The 21,222-nt window shown below is 38.0% G+C and overlaps 1 protein-coding gene across 1 annotated transcript in view; it reads left to right on the forward strand.

Moving 5' to 3' along the window:
- b3galt1b (UDP-Gal:betaGlcNAc beta 1,3-galactosyltransferase, polypeptide 1b) overlaps window positions 1-21,222 on the forward strand; it is a 111,800-nt gene continuing 90,578 nt past the window's right edge. Inside the window, exon 1 of the mRNA XM_026946525.3 lies at window positions 1-3,379. The gene's annotated coding sequence lies outside the window, so the exon portion shown is untranslated. The remainder of the gene's footprint in view (window positions 3,380-21,222) is intronic.

The raw sequence follows: 21,222 nt of genomic DNA on the forward strand, positions 1-21,222 counted from the left end.
CTCAAGGCACCATGCGCACACATTCACAAACTCATTCAGACCTATGGGAAATTTGGCATAGCCAATCCACTTAGGAAGGAAACCGGAGAACCTGGAGGAAACCTATGCAGACACGGGGAGAACATGTGAACCTCTGCACACATAGTATCCCAAGCTCAGGATTGAACCAGGGACCATGGAGCTGTGAGGGGTAACAACACGCTCTGTGCCTTTATACCATCCTCATCTTTATTACATTAAATAGTTAAATGTACAGGATGAACAAAGCAGACATCTTAGGGTCTTAAAACATCCCAGGTGTATATTATTTGTATTATTTTAAATACTGTTTAGCCATTACCCATTGCAGTAAAATCACTGTCACTTCTATTTGTATAAACCTGTTTAATGCTTATCGTTAATATATTTTGCTTATAATATAGAGAATTATTTAAAGAGCAAATGCTATACTTTGATGCATATTTTTGCATTTACTGCAACTTTATTTTTCCACTACTATAGCAGTTACGGATGTGCAGAAACATATTCTGTATTAAACCAAATTGATTTTTCAAGTTGAAGTTCATTAAGTAAGCAACTGGCATTGACTTAAATGCATATCTCTTACTAAAGACTGACATTAGGGAAGTGGTGAGTTGAGAATTAGATGTGTGTTATTGAATATGTGAATTCCCTTCCAGCTACTAATATACATGTCCATCAAGTGCATCTCAATCTTATGGCACAAACTCAATGCCCCACCACTAAAGCCCAACAAGAAGAATGCGTAATGTATTGAATATTATATACACACATTTAGAAAAAAGAACCCATCAAGTGATACTTGAATAGTTAAGGGTTCTTAGCTCAATAAAAGCTTTCTCCTTTCTGACTAAATACAGATAACAGTATCAATCAAAAATATCCTTGTTATTCATTATATTCTATATTAAATGATAACTCACCACATTTTATTTTCAGCAAGTGGTCCACTAGTTTTCAAGTATTTGCATTTTTATATAATATTAAACTAAGAATTTTCTCTCATTGTTAGTCCTGGTTAGACATTTCTCTTAAACCTACCATAATTGTTCTTTCAGCATATCTTGCATATTGTGTTCAATTGAAACTGTAGCTGTATGTTGTAATCCTCATTGCTGCGTCTCCGTAGGGGCTGAGTTCATCTGGATTTGGGGAATAAAGAGCAGGTGTAAAAGAATGCTATCCATTTGATTTCAGACTTTTTGCTGCCTTCTCCCTTACAATTCAATGGTTTCTCTCTGAGTGCAGTTGATGTTCAATAATCCTCCATTTCAAGACCATATGAACTGTCTTTATTCTTTCATAAGCTCTCCAAGAGCACAATCTTTGAGCCAAAACCCATCTTCCATTAAGTGGCTGTCAGGCTGTAGTACATAGAGTCAGTTATCACACAGACAGGGATTGTATGAAAACATGTCTTTGTTAGATTGTGTAGTGACAACACTTCTAGCTGTCGCCTTTGGGGGAAATTTTTAATTTTGCTTAATTAGTTCTATTCAGAGCTCCAATTAAACCACAGGAATTAATTGTAGGAAATGATGAGAAAATCAGGATAAAGTTTCATAAATCTGTAATTTTATGACAGTAGGTACAGTACAATACAATTTCCCCTCTAGACTTGCAGACTTGTGCAGCATTATCACAGATAATTCTTCACCACAACACTCTTGTAATTCTCTTGTTCCTTCTACCTTGAATGAATAAGGAACAGGACTAACAAGAGTGTTAATTCCACTCAAAGGTAAATGAATTGAAGCTGTTAAAAATGCAATCAGGCAGATTAATTTCATTATAGAATTATCCTCAGAATGTCCCCTTGTTTTACTTTATATTAAATATGACTGAACAGTCTAAATGCCATTCCTTTGGTGCTGCTTGGTGCTCCTCTACAGACAAATTTTGTTCTCTAGGTCCTTTGTTTTCATTTATAATCATTCATTCATCTTCCGTAAGTGCAGGGAACCATGCTCACACACATTCACAGAGGAAGAAACCTACATGGACATGGGGAGAACATGTACAGAAACTGCACACAGACAGTATCCTGAGCTCAGGATCGAACCATGGACTCTGGAGCTGTGAGGTGGTAAGGCCATCCTGACTTACTTGATTTAATCCACCACATCCCCGGAGGGTGGGGTTGGGGGGCATAGGGTGACCACAGCAGACTTCCATCTCTTTCTGTCTTTGGCTAGTCTAAGATGAGTAAGAGTTACATGTTTGTTTTTGTAGCTAACGTTAATCCACTGATGGGTGGTCGGCCCTCCAGCTTCACCATTTGCCTGTTAACTGACAAAACAGGCTCCATGATGAGGATGTAGGGTTGGACTGTTGGAGCCCCAATGCTATCCGTTTTACTAAAATATTATGTCCAATATATTTTACTTCTTCATTGTGTGCTGGTGTTGTGAGGCTAAACATGTAATCCATCCATCCATCCATTCTCTGTACCGCTTATCCTTCAAAGGGTCGCAGGGGAGCCTGGAGCCTAATCAGGGGACTCGGGGCACAAGGCGGGGGACACCCTGGAAGGTGTGTCAACCCATCACAGGGCACAATCACACACACACATTTACACACTATGGACAATTTGGAAATGCCAGTCAGCCTCCAATGCATGTGTTTGAACTGGGGACGAAACAGAGTGCCCAGAGGAAACCCCTGAAGCATGGGGAGAACATGCAAACTCCACGCACACAGCGCAGAGGCAGGGTTCAAACCCCAACCCTCAAGGTGCTAAACAAATAATGGAAGACTGAAAATTTCAATCTTAATGTAATGTTTGGCTGAGCTATTCCTTTAAGGTGGTAACCTTGCTGACAACACTGATGCCCTCACTATTAGGTTTGTCTCTCTCTCCTAATTAGATTAGTGCGGTTTAATCTGAAGAACTCTGCTGAACTCTTCACCTCACCTACATATAAACAGACACTGGTACACTCAGGCACATCTGCTCCTGAATTAATAGCACACCATAGCAATTAACTCTGTTAGTAAAATAAACTAGGATTTGACATGTGATCAATTCCGTCGTTATTTTCTTAGTTCTGTGGTTACAAGCCCATTCTCATTTTTGTATAATTGCGCACTTTAGGAATCAAACTAGTACCTTCTAAATTTCTTTGAATTACTTCACATCGCTAATCAACCTTGCTATGCAAAATAGCCAACATTTCAAAGCAGCGGATTGGCCGTAATATCTTGAGAGGCGATTCTGATTGGCTGAGGTTCTTGTCAGGGGGCGAGGCACGCGCGCCGCGCTATCAGCATTCCTCGCGCGCAGCGGTCTGTCATTCCGAGATGCCGAACGGAGCGCAGGGCGCCATAGAGAGCGGCAGCACGCGCACCGATATATCTGGTAAATTTATTCTCAATTTTCTACCACTGTGATGACTTAAACACACTTTCTGCAGATGAATGCATGTTGTGTAGTTGAGCTTCTTGTAATGACCCGTTGTAAAATAAGCTTAGACTTAAAGCTGAATACCTGTAGAGAGGAGGACTCGGTGACTCGGTCGGGTCATGTTCATATCTTTGCTTTGCTTTGCTTTGCTTTGCTTTGATGATAAAACGAGCGTAAATGCAGTGACAGGCGTTTGTTCAGATGTTTATTTTTGGTAGTAGTTTGCTTTAAAAGGACTTTGACGGATTTCAGTTAAACGGAGTTGCTCAGGATACTGGACACATTTTGGCTCGGACATTATTTCTCCCTTATCAACTTTGTAGATTGGATTTGTCAGTAACATATGCTTGATTTCATGGCTCATTTAAAGTGCATAAATCTGAGGGTCACTCGTGTAGCCATAGGCACAGTCCTTAGCCGTGCACTAGCGCTATATAAGAATAAGGAATAAGGTGGGAAAGGTGCTGCGTTACAAATCAAGGCGAAAGATTTGCTCACTCACGCATGATATAATGGAAGCAGAAAATCAGACTTTCAAATTCGTCTTGTAAGGTTCACAAGTCACCTTGAGCCAGACTGGAATAAGAAGAATCTCATTCATCAAAATTTCTTTATTTCTAAGCAAACAAATGGGTTTGCATATAGTTTTTCCTGATGTGTTCACATTTCTAAATATGACCTGCCTTTATGTATATGTGTAGACTTGATTGCATTTGTGTGTGAATTTTGAGATTGTCCTGCCAGGTTACTGAATACAGACTTTAACCCATCCAGTGAGTTTTCCACTTCAATCAGTTGCATCACATCTACCTTCATGACATGAATGAAGGGCATCACACAGTGCCATTTCACTGCAGCCTGAATTGCTTCGATCAATATGTCTACACCGATCAGCCATAACATTAAAATCACTGACAGGTGAAGTGAATAACATTGATTATCTCATTACAGTGGCACCTGATATATATTAGGCAGCAAGTGAAGAGTCAGTTCTTGAAGTTGATGTGTTGGAAGCAGGAAAAATGGGCAAGCGTAAGGCTCTGAGCGACTTTGACAAAGGCCAGATTGTGATGGCTAGACGACTGGGTCAGATCATCTCCAAAACGGCAGGTCTTGTGGGGTGTTCCCGGTATGCAGTGGTTAGTACCTACCAAAAGTGGTCCAAGGAAGGACAAACAGTGAACCAGTGACAGGGTAATGGCTCATTGATGCGCATGGAGAGCGAAGGCTAGCCCATCTGATCTGATTCCAATGAAGAGCTACTGGTGCACAAATTGTTGAAAAAGTTAATCCTAGCTATGATAGAACACACAGTGCATCACAGCTTGCTGCATATGGGGCTGCGTAGCTGCAGTCTGGTCAGAGTGCCCATGCTGACCCCTGTCCACAACCGAAAGCGCCTACACTGGGCACGTGAGCATCAGAACTGGACCATGGAGCGATGGGAGAATGGTCTGATGATTCACGTTTTCTTTTACATCATGTGGACGGCCGGTGTGTGTGTCACTTACCTATGGAAGAGATGGCACCAGGATGCACTATGGGAAGAAGGAAAGGGCAGTGTTGATGCTCTGGGCAATGTTCTGCTGGGAAACCTTGGGTCCTGGCATTCATGTGGATGTTACTTTGACACGTACCACCTACCTAAACATCGTTGCAGACCAAGTACACCCCTTCATGGCAACGGTATTCCCTAATGGAAGTGGCCTCTTTCAGCAGGATAATGCACCCTGTCACACTGGTTTGAGAAACATGACAAATTCCCCAGATCTCAATCCGATCGAGCATCTGTGGGATGTGCTGGACAAACAAGTCCGATCCATAGAGGCCCCACCTCGCAACCTACAGGACTTAAAGGATCTGCTGCTAACGTCTTGGTGCCAGATACCACAGCACACCTTCAGAGGTCTTGCGGAGTCCAGTCCTCGATGGGTCAGAGCTGTTTTGGTGGCACAAAGGGGATCTACACAATATTAGGTAGGTGGTTTTAATGTTATGGCTGATCGGTGTATAGCTTGAGTTTCCATCATAAGAAGTTATGATGGAAAGAAGTTAGCTTGTTCTAGATTAAAAAATTGATAAATCAGCTGTCAGTGTGTAGTCTGTTTGCCTGGTTGTTAACTGTGTTTGCATGCAGTCTAATTATCTAATTTGACTAATAGCTCAGTCAGAATGAAAAACCTTCACTTTAATTGGAATAGAGTAAACCAACGGGCAATACAAATAACACTGCTATCAGGTTGAGCAAGGTGGATAATCTCTAAATAGAATAATAATTAACACATTAGCATTTGAATACACTGTTAAAGTCTTTGTATTTGGACTGTAATGAATGCTCGCCCAAAAAAAAAAAAAAACAATCCCCCTCCCTCCATGTGAGACCCTGTTTCATTTTTTTTTTTAAATTACATTGTGATATTGGATGGGTATCCAAATAATATTTGTGGTAGCAGCGGAATAATGGTCTTGCAGAATAATGTGGGACAAATTCTTTTCACTATCTGTTTAATAAGTACTTTTGACGGTCACTTTTCAGAGACTGACAAAATTCAACGCTTGTTAGGAACACAATAACAGTGATTGAAAACTCAGCTAAAGTGCTGAACCGTTGTTAGCAACTTGTTGTGTACTGACAGGGCTAGGATACCACTAAGTGTTGTTCTTTACATGCACTTAAATTTCACATTGCAGATTACATGAACTGTGCAAATTTTTAGTATTAACATTTACAGATCTCCCTTTTCAGATTAGTGTTTGAATTTCAAAAACCTCTCATATAGCTTACAAACTTACTGAAAAGTATATTTTGCACCTAGTTGCCAGGATCTTCTAGCTTAGTAAATACTTTTAAAAGTAATGTGATAGTTTTCGATTTGAGATGCAGGTCATCAGCAATCATGGTAATGGTGGAAAGATAAACTAACAGAGCTTGTCCTTGTGTTTAACATCTCCATGCAGCTGCACAGAGACAAATGTGTGTCCTGGAATATCTGACATGAGCTCCCTAAATATTTCAAGGTTCGACATGGAAATATGCCAGACAGATGTTTGGACTCTGATGTGCCAGCTAGTGGATGTCACTTTTATTCTTCTAGATGTACATATGGTATGCAGACAAATATCTGAACAATATTTGCATTGCCAAATGCATGTCAAATTTAAGCTCAGGCTAAAAAGGGCACAAATTAAAGTGGTGAAGGAAACATGGTGTTTGGGAGTGGGAGATCTAATATACATCTAAAACACATCTAATAAGGTAAAGATTAAAGATGTCTGGCTTGGTTCTCCATTTGTGCATCGACCATTTAGAAAATCAACCACATCGGCCTTCACTTGCTGCATAAAACAGGATAAGTCCAGTATTCCAACTTCATTGTTCAGGAGTTCATCTGGCTAGTAATAGTACACTGCATTTCACTGAATTTTCCCCTGTGGTCAAACAGTATCTGATTTGGGACTAATGTACTCAGGACGGGGTTTGGACATGGGGTCGGGGTGTATAGGTGGATAAATATGGGAACCTGAGCTTGACAGGACATCTGAAAAACGCAGTGAAGTCCACTCTTATATTTATGAAACCAGACTGAACAACCTCAAAATGAACTTAACATTCATAAATGTTTTAGATGTACATTGGCAAATACAGTCCCCTCCGAAAGTATTGGAACGGCAAGGCCAGGTCTGTTGTTCTTGCTATAAGGTGAAGACATTTGGGTTTGAAATTGAAAGATGAATATGAGACGATGGATCAAAATTTCAGCACCTTTGGTGGCAGACCAGCCAATTTTTAGGTGAACAAAAGTATTAGAACAGATAGTCCTAAAGTAAATTAAAGTAAACAACACTTAATATTTGGTTGCATATCCCTTGTTTGCCATAACTGCATCACCTGTTGCACCTGTGTTGCATTCTTCTTTTGTGATGCTTTTCCAGACTTGTACCTTCTTTCAGTTGTTTTTTTAAAAAAAAGTTGTTTTAGGGGGTTTCTCCCTTCAGTCTCCTCTTCAGGAGGTGAAATGCATGCTCAGTTGGGTTAAGGTTTGGTGATTTACTTGGCCAGTCTCAAAGCTTCCATTTTTCCCCCTGATGAAGTCCTTTGTTGTGTTGGCAGTGTGTTTTGGGCCATTGTCTTGCTGCATGATGAAGTTCCTCCCAATTAGATTGGATGCATTTCTTTGTCAATTGGCAGACAGAATGTTTCTGTGGACTTCTGAATTCATTCTGCTGCTACCATTATGAGTTATATCATCAATAAAAATTAGATTAGTGAGCTTGTTCCAGAAGAAGCCATGCAAGCCCAAGCCATGACACCCCCTCCACTGCTTGACCAATGTGCTCATGAGTAGATCCTTTCTTTGTCCACACTGGTCTTCATGTTGGTTTATCCTTTTTAACAACAAATGCAGTCTTCACAGGTGAAACCCAGGGCTCAAACCAAGAGAAGATATTCAGAGCTATTAAATGTTTAAACAGTCAATCTAACACAGCACCCCGTTCCAATATTTTTGATCACTTGTAATATGAGTTGGTTCAAACAAAGGGTGTCATGTTCTAAGTTGTTTAACACATCTAGAAATTCTCTATCTATAGAATCTATAGATCTATCTTTTCATATCGGGTCACTCCATGAAACCTGCAGCTAAACTGTGACGTAAGGGTACAATTCCAGAAAAATGAATTTTTTTGAAGGACACTCCCACCCTTACACTGACATTAACATCAGACATAATGGCATATGGGTCAAAAACTCCACTCAAATGTGAGTTATGAGGCATCACATTTACTGTGTTGCACATATAACAAGGACATGAAAATAACAATGAATTTATCAATAAAAATTTTATTAAAAATAGGAAAACATTTGACAAGTCAATAAATAACATTAACAGAAGTTTCAAAATAATCAACAATTTGGACCAATCTGAAGATCTGTTAACTTGAATATTTCAAGATAACTCTTTAGTCTAATTTTTGATCAAAAAGAAGGATTCAGAACACTGAAGTTGAGATTTTCTTGGGTACTTAGTGCATCACTGGGAAGTTAAGGCAAGACCATATTAGTTATTTTAGTTTTTATGATAATGTAGATGCAATATATAATAATTGAGTGACTTCACTATACCCTGCACGAAACGTCGCGAGTGTAACACGGACGGTAATTTTTAAATTTTCCCATATTACAATGCATTTTGGCACATTATCCAATCATTGCAACACAATGGGCCAACTCATTTTAACTACTTTTTTGGGTATAAAGAAAAAACATTTTGAATGAGTTGCTGAACACCAACCTATTTTCTGTTTCATTGTGTGTAACAAGACTCAAATGATCCATACTTTCAGATTGAATGTGTAACAATAGTCAGGGGGTCAACAACCTTTAAGACCAGACCACTGGTATGGTATATTGTAGATGGACGTAACCCAGCTATCCTTTCTATTTGGCAGTTGAACATTGGATGGCAAACATGGAACACTTGTAATAAACACAGAACAGTTCTAACTGATAACATTTCAAAAACTTAAATTTATCTTACTGATAATTAAGTAGGATTCCAGGTGGCATATCATCATCCAATACCTGACATATAATGATCTCCATACCTTATCCTAAAAGAACTGATATTCCATGGTGGCTTTAAAATACGGATATTTCTTTTAAATCTACGTGATGAATGTAACACAGACTCGCACATAGTGACGAAAATGACCCTGCTATACACCATGCAAACTCCAAATAAAATTAATTTATGGCATATATGATTCTGTTAAATACACAAGTAGCCTAGACAGTCCGCAAAATCTGCCCTGCGAAATTAGTTTCATGGGAATTTACTGTTTGGAGAGCTGAACAGAACGGTGGACGCCACTCATGTTCATGTCTCCCAACATGCAAAATCAACAGCGAGCTCTGCTGAGGGGTCGGGAATCAATCGGTCACCTATCAGGAAGTTCTGCATCGATTCAAATTTTGTTATCATCACAATGACGATAATATTCCTCTCGTATAAAATGGAGGGTGGTTTTTGTTTCTGTTTGAATGTATCCAAGTTATGAGCGTAACTTACCCAGACGCGAACATCACAGATTGTCAAAACACTTGCAATCTGCCATGTTGAATGATTATCGCAGGAGATCAGTAAGTACTCTCGGGTGATACACCTCACGCCTGAATGTGGGGTCTGGTGGCAAATTGGAAATAAGGCTGAGGCTATTTCAAATGCAACATACTATAAATTGTGCTTGACTGACTGACAGAGAAATATTGTTTTCTGACAGAGAAATAACTTGGTTTTTATTAAAACAGTTTGAACGTAACCCATGCAGACAACAGTGGTTACATTTGCAACAACTTTTAAAAGACTTCGCACCCAAAACAGGCTGTGACCCTGAACAACCATTCCCATACATAACTATTAAGAGCCCTCTGTATTAAAATAGGAATACTTTTATGACAGGAAAGGGTAGGAATTAAAGCAAAAAATAATCACCTTATTAGGTAAGGTAAGGAATGTCACAATTTCCGACACTAATTAATAGGGAGAATTTAGAAAGACATTATGTTTTTGCAGTAGTTAGGAACAGGATGACATTGAAATTATCTTGTGTGTATCTCAAGGTATAGCACCTTACATTAATCATGATATTTAACAATATTCACTGCAATGTTAAATTTTATTGCCAGTGATTTTCATGCAGTTTTCATGGAGTGACCCTATTCATATTTTGATCTCAAACCCAAATGTCTTCAGTGTATAGCAAAAACAAAAGAATTGGCCTTGCCGTTCCAATACATTTGGAGGGGAATATTAAAAATACTTTTATGGGTTTTTGTGGCCACTATGTTTGAATGTTTGTGAAGGCATACTGTATATTTATACATCAAGAAATATATTTGTGAATTGTGTTTTATGCCTTTATGTGTAATGAGACTATTCTGATTCCTTATATTGGTGCTCTGGTTCATTTCACACAGACTTTATCACTTTCTCACCATTTTACACACAAAGAGATTTTTTTCCTAAATTGTCTGGCAAATGCTCTGATGCTGTTGGCACTGGGTTTATAGAGAAGTGATATTTTCTATTTCTAAAATTGGCTATTTAGGTCATTCTGATTTTTTTTTTTCTGAAGATTAACTTATTCCACTATTATTTTAAAATGCATGTTAATTTATTTAAAAAGTAAATTGATAGTATTGATTTCTCAAACATCACTTATGTAATGGTTGATTAAATATTTAGCCCTGAAGATTGATTTGTTTAATTTTTTAAAGAATAAATGTACTAGGACAGGCAAAAATGACTAAAGCAAACACAACACTGATCACTGCATCTTGCTTGTAGAGTAACAAAGAGGAATATTTGAGAGTTTGTACAGTCATATGTGATAAATAATGCTGTCACGTATATTAATTTGCATGTTTCATAGTTATTTATGCTGTATTCATTTTCATTCCAATGTAACATATTACAAATGTTACTTCCTGTGTGTTGATTTGGTTAGGTTTGTACATGGAAGATGTACAAACACTCCTTCCATGTCTCTCTTTCCGAAAGCATTTCAGTTCATTATCCATCAGAAAAAAAAATCTGTAATCCATCTCTGTCTCTGATCCTGCCACATGTTGGTTTCAATTACACTTTCAGCTGGGTACTCAACTACCAGCTGCTGTCACAGTGCCAGTCTCTTAACTGTTCTGTTTGACTCAAAATGACCTAGCTTATATTTTTGTGATTGTAAAATTTTAAATAACTTTTCAGCGTAAAATTTTGTCCATGGCTCAATTTCTCAAATTAATATAATGTAAAACATATATACATTATATTGGTTATTTTCAGGATTTTTTTTTATCTTACATGATATTTTAGATAAGTGTATTATGGCATAATTTATCACAGTATTGACATTATATCATCATATCACTCAGCCATAGAAACTTGAAGGGCTGTGGTTGTGGACACACTGACATAGCCTTCAAGCATTGGTCAAGAGAGAGAGAACTGGACAGTGATTTAAACTTTCCTTGCCATCTCTGTGAGTTACCTTACAGCTGCCTCCTTGCTGAGTTTGCAAAAAAAAAGTGTTCTTAAGCTTTGATACAGAATGTTTTTTAGAGTTTTTTTTAAATCTCCTTTCCCTTGCACAAAGCAGGACGTTTTTTGTGTAGTTGTGAGAAGTGAGGGCATGCTTTCTCTCATTTTTGCACAGGCGTCTTTGAAATGTGTTACATATTTTGCTGATGCATTTGAATCTGCTTTTGTGACCTAGGCAGTTTAAAAGCCTTTTCTTGGCAAAGGTGGGATGTTTTTTTTTTTTCTAGGGAGTTGAGTAAGACTGATCCCAGAGGGGGGCCCTTGAGTTATGTCTGCAGGTCTCAGGTGTTTTATAGAGCTTGGCTGTTCCGGACAGCATTGTCACCTTGGTATTTAGTAGACTGTGATCCTCAGGGGATTCATTTGTTTTTAAGTTACCAAAGGCAGTTCTACATTTCGTATTGCCAAGGGGAAGTAATCTTTCATTGCTGTTTGAATTCTTTATGTAATCACTCTTAGCCATGGCAGGATGTGCATGTGTTTACACACAGATGCGTGAACTTATTCACACTTGTATGCAGGTAGGAGGGGGGTAAATTTCATTGTTTTAATTATACTGATACTGAGCCTGGCTTCTTGGTATTGACTCATTTATTTGGAAAAGCTTAGTCTTGGGGGGTTTTAATAAAAGCCAGTGGTAATTGATTCTTCTGCATTGACATGCAGTGACATTCTGCCACACCATGAGGTCACTAAGAGCATGCTGGCAGTATCGACATGTGAAATTAATTCCAACATTGAGCAAGGAAGGATTTTGAAAATTTAATTTCACTGTACCACAGCTCAAGTGGCACTTTCTGTGCTAGTTTCTATATTTTCTATTTGCAGATCCATTTAAACAATCACACAGGAGCCCTAGCATCTATCGTATAGATGTCATAGCAGGACAGAATTAATATAGCTACTTTTAGGACATTATAGCCATTTCATAGCCAAATACTCAGGCCACTTTATGTTAGACTCTTGGGTTTTGAAGTCTTTGTCTGGGTTAAATGTGCTCGTTACAGTTGTTAGTACAGCATTCGTTAATGTGTTGAGTGTTAGGTTATTGTTGTCTCCGCTACAAGGTATTCACGTGGGAGAACTTCTGGCAGGTGTTAAACCAAGGGCAGGAGATAATGATCATCATTCTAATGTTTAAAATCTGGTCCTAATTATGTGTAAATAGAGCAGAAGCTACAGCGACTGTTGGTGCCCCAGCTCCATCTTGTACCTGTTAACGTGTTGTGAGCTGTTGACATATTGAACTACATTTTTCTGAGTTGGGAGTGGAAGACTATATTGTACATTTATTTTATATCATAAAATGAATGTTTTTTTTTTTTGAGGAGCACAGATAATCTTCTAGCTAAGCTTTGGAGGCTTTTTATGTGCCGCTCTGGGCAGACAGGTGTATTATTGGATTGAGGGTAATAATTATGTTTTATTGAAAGGCTTTTTTTTCATTCACTGAGCTCACTGGCATGACCATTGTGGAGTTCAGTGTTCTGCACCTCCTAGTGAAGTGATTCAGAGAATGGTGACTAGTGTAATTGCATCTGAGCAATTCAGCTGCCCTTAGCTTTCCCTAACCCACACTAAAATCCACAGTGGATCTGAATGTGTGAAAGTCTTGTTACTATTCCAGTACCACACTCAAATCATGTTTTTTCTTCTCTTTCTGCTCTCACTAAGCTTATCCATTGGAAAGGATTACATGGCCATTTATGTAAACTATTGAGTCGAGCAATTCAGATTAAGTGCATAGATTGCTGAAAGCCATGTCAGTAACACTGCACAGCTGGGATAATCGGCATGTGCTCTTACTTTGCTGAACAACGTATCAACAGGAATACAGGATGCCTTAGATGCAACATCAAGAGGTTTGCCTAATATTGGAGCTTCAATTTTGTGGTTTACAGCTTGATATTCTCTGAACTGTAACATGGATAACAAGCAGCCTAGAGTTTCAAGATGTTAGTCTATGTTTTATGGAGTGGAGAAAGTATACATTCTACATGATCTGTCTCAGCTTATGTGTATGAAAGTTAAGGTCAGTCTGTATTACATATCTGCCATTGCCCACTTTTCTGGTGATAAAATCTTCTTTAATTTGCTGTAGAAGCAACTTAAATTTCGATACAGATGCTTTTTATGTGCTTGGTTGCAGCTTTCATCTTCACTTCTGGTGCCATCAGCTCAGTGATAGTATGGCTTCTGGTTGCTTGTCATAAAACTGATGCTGGAGGTGTGTGTGTGTCTGTCTGTGTGTGCATGTTTGTGGGCAAGTTTTTATATCTTGGTGGGGGAAGGAAAGGAATATCTGACAGTTTTGACCTTGTGGGACATATGACTGGTCCACACAAGGGAAAATATTGGCTTTTATTAAAGAAAAAAAAACTAACTACAAATAACTAAAAGGTGTCCTTTTGGATACTGTTGTTAAGGTCAGGGTTAGATTTAGGTGTAGGCATAGTATTAATTAGCTACATTAACAGATTTCTGAGTGTGTGTGTGTGTGTGTGTGAGAGAGAGAGAGAAAGAGAGAGAGAGACTTGCACCCAGATGGAATCAACCATACAGTGATTATTCCTGCATGAAACAAATCCACAGAGAAGCAGCCTGCAGAGCCCAAGGCTCAGCAGTGTTGAGAAAGTTGGGCATCCTGCCTGTTCATGTGGACATGCTGTTAAATATTACAACTGTGTGGCATGGATCCCTTAGAGCTTATGGAAGGAGTTTATCTAAAACCATTCTTCAGAGAGCCAAGAACAAAGCTGTGGCTCTGTGTCACTGTAGTGCATCAGGGAAAAAATCTGCCTCTGATCAAAACCTGAATATTGCTGCAGGTGAAAGCAGGCTGCCAAAGCAAAGTCTTTCTTCTGTCAGTGATTTAGTGGCTTGATACATTACGTGTGATGAGGGACTTATTTTCCCTATCTGTGACACGAATGGTTGAAATACGGCCAAGCACGTTGCCTTTGATGCATCGAAGGCATAGTAGAAATGCGGCTGTGCTTAAAAATGTAAATCAGATAAATAACACTGAAGCACTGATCTCATAATCCTGTCATAACAGAATAGTTTATTGTTATATAATCAAAGAAAACAGATTAAATTATATATCCCTGTTCTTACATTGGTATAGAGCTCATGGCCTTGAATTCTAACATATTGTTAGTCCTTTTCTTATGATAGCTTTCTGAATCAATTTTGTATTATGTCGGTAATAACGTTGTTTTGCTAGAGGTTTAAAACTCTGTATGCGCTTGCGCGAGTGTGTGTGTGTGTATGTGTGTTTGGAAAGCAGGAGTAATAACTGTATTTCTGATAGCAAGTGTCTCATCCTTTAGTTTGACACGGTGATCAGATGTTGGATAGATACATAAAAAACATTTTCTGTAATGCAACAGTTTATCACAAGAAAAGGCATGAGAAATGAATACAGGGGAAGGGCAGTTCAGTAAATTATAGCCTTTGTGAACGATTTTATTCTGGTTTTGTAAGTTTAACTATTTAGTGTGCAGTCAGCCGGAAATCTGTTATTCAAACAGGATCAAGTTGTGATCCCACATAATTTACCATCTGCATTCACACAGCCAAGACATTTATGGTAACATAACCAATGCATCTGGTCTTAAATGTATGTAGACACCTCAAATATCCAAACACATGCAGTGTACTTCTTACAGATGCTCCTGCAAGGATTTTGTGTTTTTCAAAATGTGTGACTTATGAGTGATTTGACTGCAAATTAATATGTAAAATCAGAGTCTTCCCTACTATTAAATACTCATGTAATTTGACTGTAATTTTATTAAGCACGCTGACCACAGAGCAGAGGCAGAGCGGTTTTTCTAGCGTATGAATGCAAGCTGAAATCTTATGGGCCTCCAAACTGTGATATGATTTGGGTGAAATTCTAAATATACCCGTTCTACAACACGAAGTCTTAGCTCTCATGCAGAAGAAAAAGAAACACTAATGAAAGCAAAACTGAAAATATAGCTGTTTAGATCAATGTTTTAAGCTCCTGTTAAAGAGGAAATTGAGCTATGTGTAGCTACTCACTAATCATTCAAGCACAATATCAGTTTAAAATAGTGTGGGATAGCTGAAAAAAACATCCCTTGTGTTACCCTTAGCAACCAAAATTGATATCGCTTTGAATATCTATCGGGTGCATTGGGCTGCTTGATAATGTGTTGCTAGTGGTTTAACTATGAATACCTAAATGGGAACCCGTTATACACCTGCAAAATGCAAACATAGGAAAATAGTGATTTAACACATCAGTGATCGTCAGATCAGTCCATTTTACTGTTTTATAAGCAGCATTAAAAGCTGTATTCTAGGGGACTTCCATTTTGATGGGTGATGGTTGGTCATGGTCATATGCTCTGCTGTACAGATAATTTGCACGGAAAGTAAGATCACGCTAATATTAGCACCTTCTCTGACAGACTGGCTGTACTGTCATGACCTGACTACAAATGTCAACCTCTTTACAATTGGAAGTTAGCGAGCATCCAAACTCATAGGGTGATTATTAAGCACCAGTAGAAAAGAGAATGTTTCACCAGCTCCATTCGGTTGTTCATTTTCCATTTACTGTGAAAAAAAAAACCAGATCTGCTTTCATGTGACTGCAAATTTGGAAAAAAAGCATGCTGTTTTCGCTAATTGGATTAATAAATAAAATGTGATTTTAAGGGAAGAAACATACATGCTTGCTAATCAATATACCTGGGCACATCTCCAAATTATCACCTATTTGTAGGGACATACTGTAGCGAAACAAAAAATGCTACCAAAAAACACAATTTGTTATGTTACACCAGCAATTCAAATCATATAACTTTGACTCATGCTGATTTGCTCAAAGGTAAAGTGCCTTTTTTTATGATAATAACTATATTTCTCATATAAGCTTAAGCCAAATCAGTAACAGCAATTAGACATATGGTATGAGATCATTACAAGCCTATATTATTAATATGCTTGGATGTACACAACACAACAAAACTGTACTTACCTGATTGTTGAACTTTTACTTGTTCTATACTCATGATATGATAAAAATGAACAGATAAAAATAAATGTACAGTTGATATCACTGAAGTCCATGTCAAGTTGTGATGTCATATTCCAGTGTTTCTGCGCACCATTTAATGCACCATTCAGTCATTTCATTGGCCAGCACAGTGCCCTTTCCAGCTTCCAGCTTACCCTTCTCCACATATTGAGGATGTGCAAGCTTTCTGGCAGTCTGTCAGCTTGGATGGTGAGGAGAGTTCTTGAGATAAGGTTTTGAGAGTAAGTCAGATGCATTGAACCAGAGATCAGTTTCTACATGTTTTCTACATTGTTTATTTCCCCCATAGATATGAACACAAAAAATGAGTGGAAGTTGTGAACTTTTAAATAAAATATATTTGCTTAGATTTGGTGATTAATCACCCTTGAGATGTGACATACATGTAACAAAAATGTAGCTTATTTCTAATAGTATTAGCAAATGTCTGTAATACCCAGATGTTGGCACAGTTAATAACTATGTACTTTTATCAGTATTGATATGACTTATAATATTATTTAAAAGGATTGTTTTGTGTGCTGTAGTCAGTTGCACCACATTCAGCTCTGTTTTTTTTTTTTTTTGTTTCTAATCATTCACTATAAATACACTGAGTGAAATAATAGACATTTACTGGCATTGATTAAGGTCAAAATAGCATTGTAGCGCCGTGCGGCATACCAGCGGGAGGGCGGCAAATGAAATGACCCTAAAGTGATCCGAACGCTGCCTGCCTCTCGAGCGCTGGTTTTATTTTATTCACTTATTGGCTGTTTCCCTTGCACCAATATCTCATCAGAGGGGAAAGGCACAATCAATGTTCCTGGAGATGCAGAAGGCAGGCTGGTTACGAGATGGAAAACAAATTCTGTGCCAGGTTCGGTCTTCATAACTGACACTTTGCCGCTCTGATATTGAGCACTGCAATTTATTAGAGGCAAGAGCCAGAGCACTCTTAGTATAAATGCAATAACTTACAGAGTCCTGAAACCATCCAGGGAATGTTCTTAAGGAGACATTAGCAATTACACCAAACCCTAGAGAATACACCCCAAGAACCAGTTTTCTTCTCGTTGTGTGCTGATAGGCTGTACTTGTGGGAAGCAGGCTTTATTTGCAGTGGAGTCTAAAAGGAGATCAGACCCTAGTTTAAAGAAGGGATCATATACAGGCACCAGGCCAAGCACAAGGTAGTGGAACTGTTTCAAAGAAAGGAATTATTTAAAGATTGTTATTGATTATGCTTGTAGATAATCTTCAGACTGAGATACATGTACATGAACGAGAAGTTAACATCAATGCGACTTGCACTACATTTGTCACAGATCCATATTCTGGTTCACGTTGAATTTGCAAGAGGAAACAGTGCACAGTGTAATGTGGTGATTTAAGCTTGTACACCAAAACATGCCCTCTGTATATATATATTTTTGCATTAAGTGTTGTTTTACAGCAGTTAGTTCCGGTCCACCAATTTAATTGGTCGAGCGGCATTCCAAGAGTGCTTACATTTACTATAACCGCACTGGGATGTTTCACTGTATCACTACATGTGTTCACCATGTAAAACTCCACTTCCTAGTTCAAAACAGTTATTACAGTAGCGTTAGTGACATCATCAGCAGACATGGCAAACAAGAATTTTTAGGAATATAACTTTTGACTTCAAATATGAGAGCTTGTTAGATGAAGATGAAAAGGAAGAAGGGGCGCCAGTTTTGCCTGAAGCACCTTTAACGGGAAATCATTATGAGCTAGCTAGCCGATGTGCTATAAAGTGAGTGTGACTTCTTCAGTTTCTGCTAGTGGAGTAAAAATAAACAGAACATTTGGCCATATTGTGTCTGCAATGTCAGTTACTCAATATTAATTCCTTGTTTATAGGACTGTTGTAGAAAAACAATATCGCACTCATGTGGTTATACTGAATATCGGCACAGCTGCGATTAGCTACAGCACTAGTTCTGTGCCTACGGCCAAATCACAGTCATACCAATATTCAGTACAACTGCACTCTTGCTCATGTGATATTGCATAATTATGCTATTTAACTGCTGTATGGCAGTGTGAGCATAAATCTCTCATTTAGGCAACTAATTTACACAAGTTTAATATGAATTGAATGTAAAACTAGTCCAATCCGAATAGGAGATTGATCATGTTGTCGCTATAAACTGAAAGAAATAATAAATAAATAAATAAATAAATGGAAATGCATTATAATTAGTATTATGAAGAAGTCAACTGAAATGTAACTGTCTATTCATACACCATGACCAACCATGACACCATAGTAACCCTATACAGGACTGGACAAAATAACAGAGACATGAAAAAAGACCTTGATTTTCAAGTCACTAAATCAAAATTATAAACACAGCTGCAAAAGGACATTGTATTGGGTTGTTTTCCAACTAACAGGATGTATGAAAGAGGACTGAAAATGAGCTTTGAGATTTTAAAGCAGAGTTCCAAAGAGGCCAAATAGTGGGTGCAGCAGTGACAAAAACTGGAAAATTATTTAATGTTTCAAGGTGAACATTCTCAAAGGTCATGGCAATGAACGTCAAACATGGATAAACAGCAAAAAGGAACAATGGTCGCAAGTTGAAGCTCACTGAGGATGACTTCAACCCATCTGCTGCCGTCTGTTAGATATGATGGATGACTCATAATGGTATTGGCAGCCATCTTGTGGAAGTCAATAGGCTTTGCAGGATTGTATAGCAGTCAAAAATATGAGTCAGTTTTATAAGACAATGTGTACCCTATGGTGCGTGGTCTTTTCTGAAAATGTTCCTATGTTCCAGGATGATATTACCCCAATACATACAGCTAAAATTATTCAAGAGTGGTTTAATGCACACTAGGGTGAAGTCAAGAGCTTTCCATAGCCTCTCCAATCATCAGATTTAAACATCAGTGAATCTATATGAGATGTTCTGGAGTGCAGACTGCAAAGTAAATAACCATCTCCTTTATCCCTCAAAGAACTGTAAGGTTTTCTTCCTGAGAAATGGTCCAACAGCCCACCACACACCATGCAGGAGTTGCATTCCAGGATTAAAGCTATTCTGGAGGTAACAGGGTCATACTGCAGATTTGAATGTGCTCATGGGACTCGCATTGCAACCATAACGGATTAAAAAGGACTGGAAGGAATGTCGCATTTTGAAACTTCCTGTGTTTCTGTTGTATGGTGACAAAAGCTAAGAATTTTTCAATTTTCTTTCATAATAGGCTTTAATAAAAAATAAAGTAACCTCCTAAACTGGAAGTATAACCAAGGCTGAATGCTGTGTGTCTTGTACTTGGCTGTAAAGCCTCACTTGTACAAACTGTAGACAGCTGGGTTATTGGATCAGCCAGAAAGAGCTCTGTGTGAGGCTGATTAGTTGACTGTTTGTTTCATTTTTGTACATTGGATGACAGTGTGATGCATGTGTCAATTATATAGTTAAATCATTATACAGTCACTGAGTGCATGTCTAAATTAATTTTCAATATATGACTCTCGGTTGTGTCTGATGCCAGCTCTGTTTGACGGTAACTATTTATTTGGCTGATGACATTTGATTACATGCTGTTTTTTAGAAAACACACAAGCCACTGCACTTGTATTCCATTAATTAAAGACTTTTGTTTTGTAGATATCGATAAATTAGTAGCTTTTTTTTTATCATCAAGGACTTTCTTTCTTTTCTTGCTTTCCATGGCCCGGTGTCACAGTAAGCATAACAGTGCAATTGTTGGAATATATGATATTCTGACAATGTGAATTTTGATTGACAGTAATCTATGGCTTTTTATGACTTTCTGGCTTAGCTTCATTTTTATTTTTTTTATTTTGTTTTAATAATGTAATTCTATCAAAAATCAGAAGAAAAATGTAAGCACTTCAGTCACCACTATGGTACCATATGTGAGGATGTACAGGTATGTATCAGACTTTGATGTTTGTTCACATTGTGGCAGAGATTTGCATCCACGTCACAAAGACAAATTAGATATTACTAGTGCATAGATCAACAATATGACTGAAGGAGCACAGCACAAACAATTAAGCTCTATGAAGGGCAAACAAGGTACATTCATTTACCATATAGTAAATGATAATAACATATGCCATTGGGTGTGCACGGGGTTGATACGTGTGTGGGTTGATACGACCCAATGCAAAGTTGATTATTTTCCAAAAACAGCACATCCCAAAGTGTTTTATTCCTTACATAATTAATTTATTTGTTGCATTATATGGCAATTTTCCAAAGATTGCAATTTTTTAAATTATAATTAATTCATTAATGAACAACGTGGTACTTTTAACTGTTTATAGTTACATTTAATTTTGTGGACTGTCCACAGCAATAAACAGCTATAAACAACCAATCTCCTACCAGACTCTCTTCTCTCTCTCTCTCTCTCTCTCTCTCCTCCCTCCCTCTATCTGAGTTAATAGGACAGTAAAATGCATCTTGTTGTGTTACTGAGAAACCAGAAAATGTTAAATGTCTTCTTACAGAAAGCTTCACCCTATCAGTGATTATACATTTTTTTAGTTGAATAATAGTAATTTTTTTTAATCCATTTATTATTAGGCTTAGATTATGTGGAGTGTCTGCTGTAGAGGTTCCTGTGAATCAGTT

This window comes from Pangasianodon hypophthalmus, chromosome 5 (assembly GCF_027358585.1).
Source record: "Pangasianodon hypophthalmus isolate fPanHyp1 chromosome 5, fPanHyp1.pri, whole genome shotgun sequence".
Classification (NCBI taxonomy): Eukaryota; Metazoa; Chordata; class Actinopteri; order Siluriformes; family Pangasiidae; genus Pangasianodon; species Pangasianodon hypophthalmus.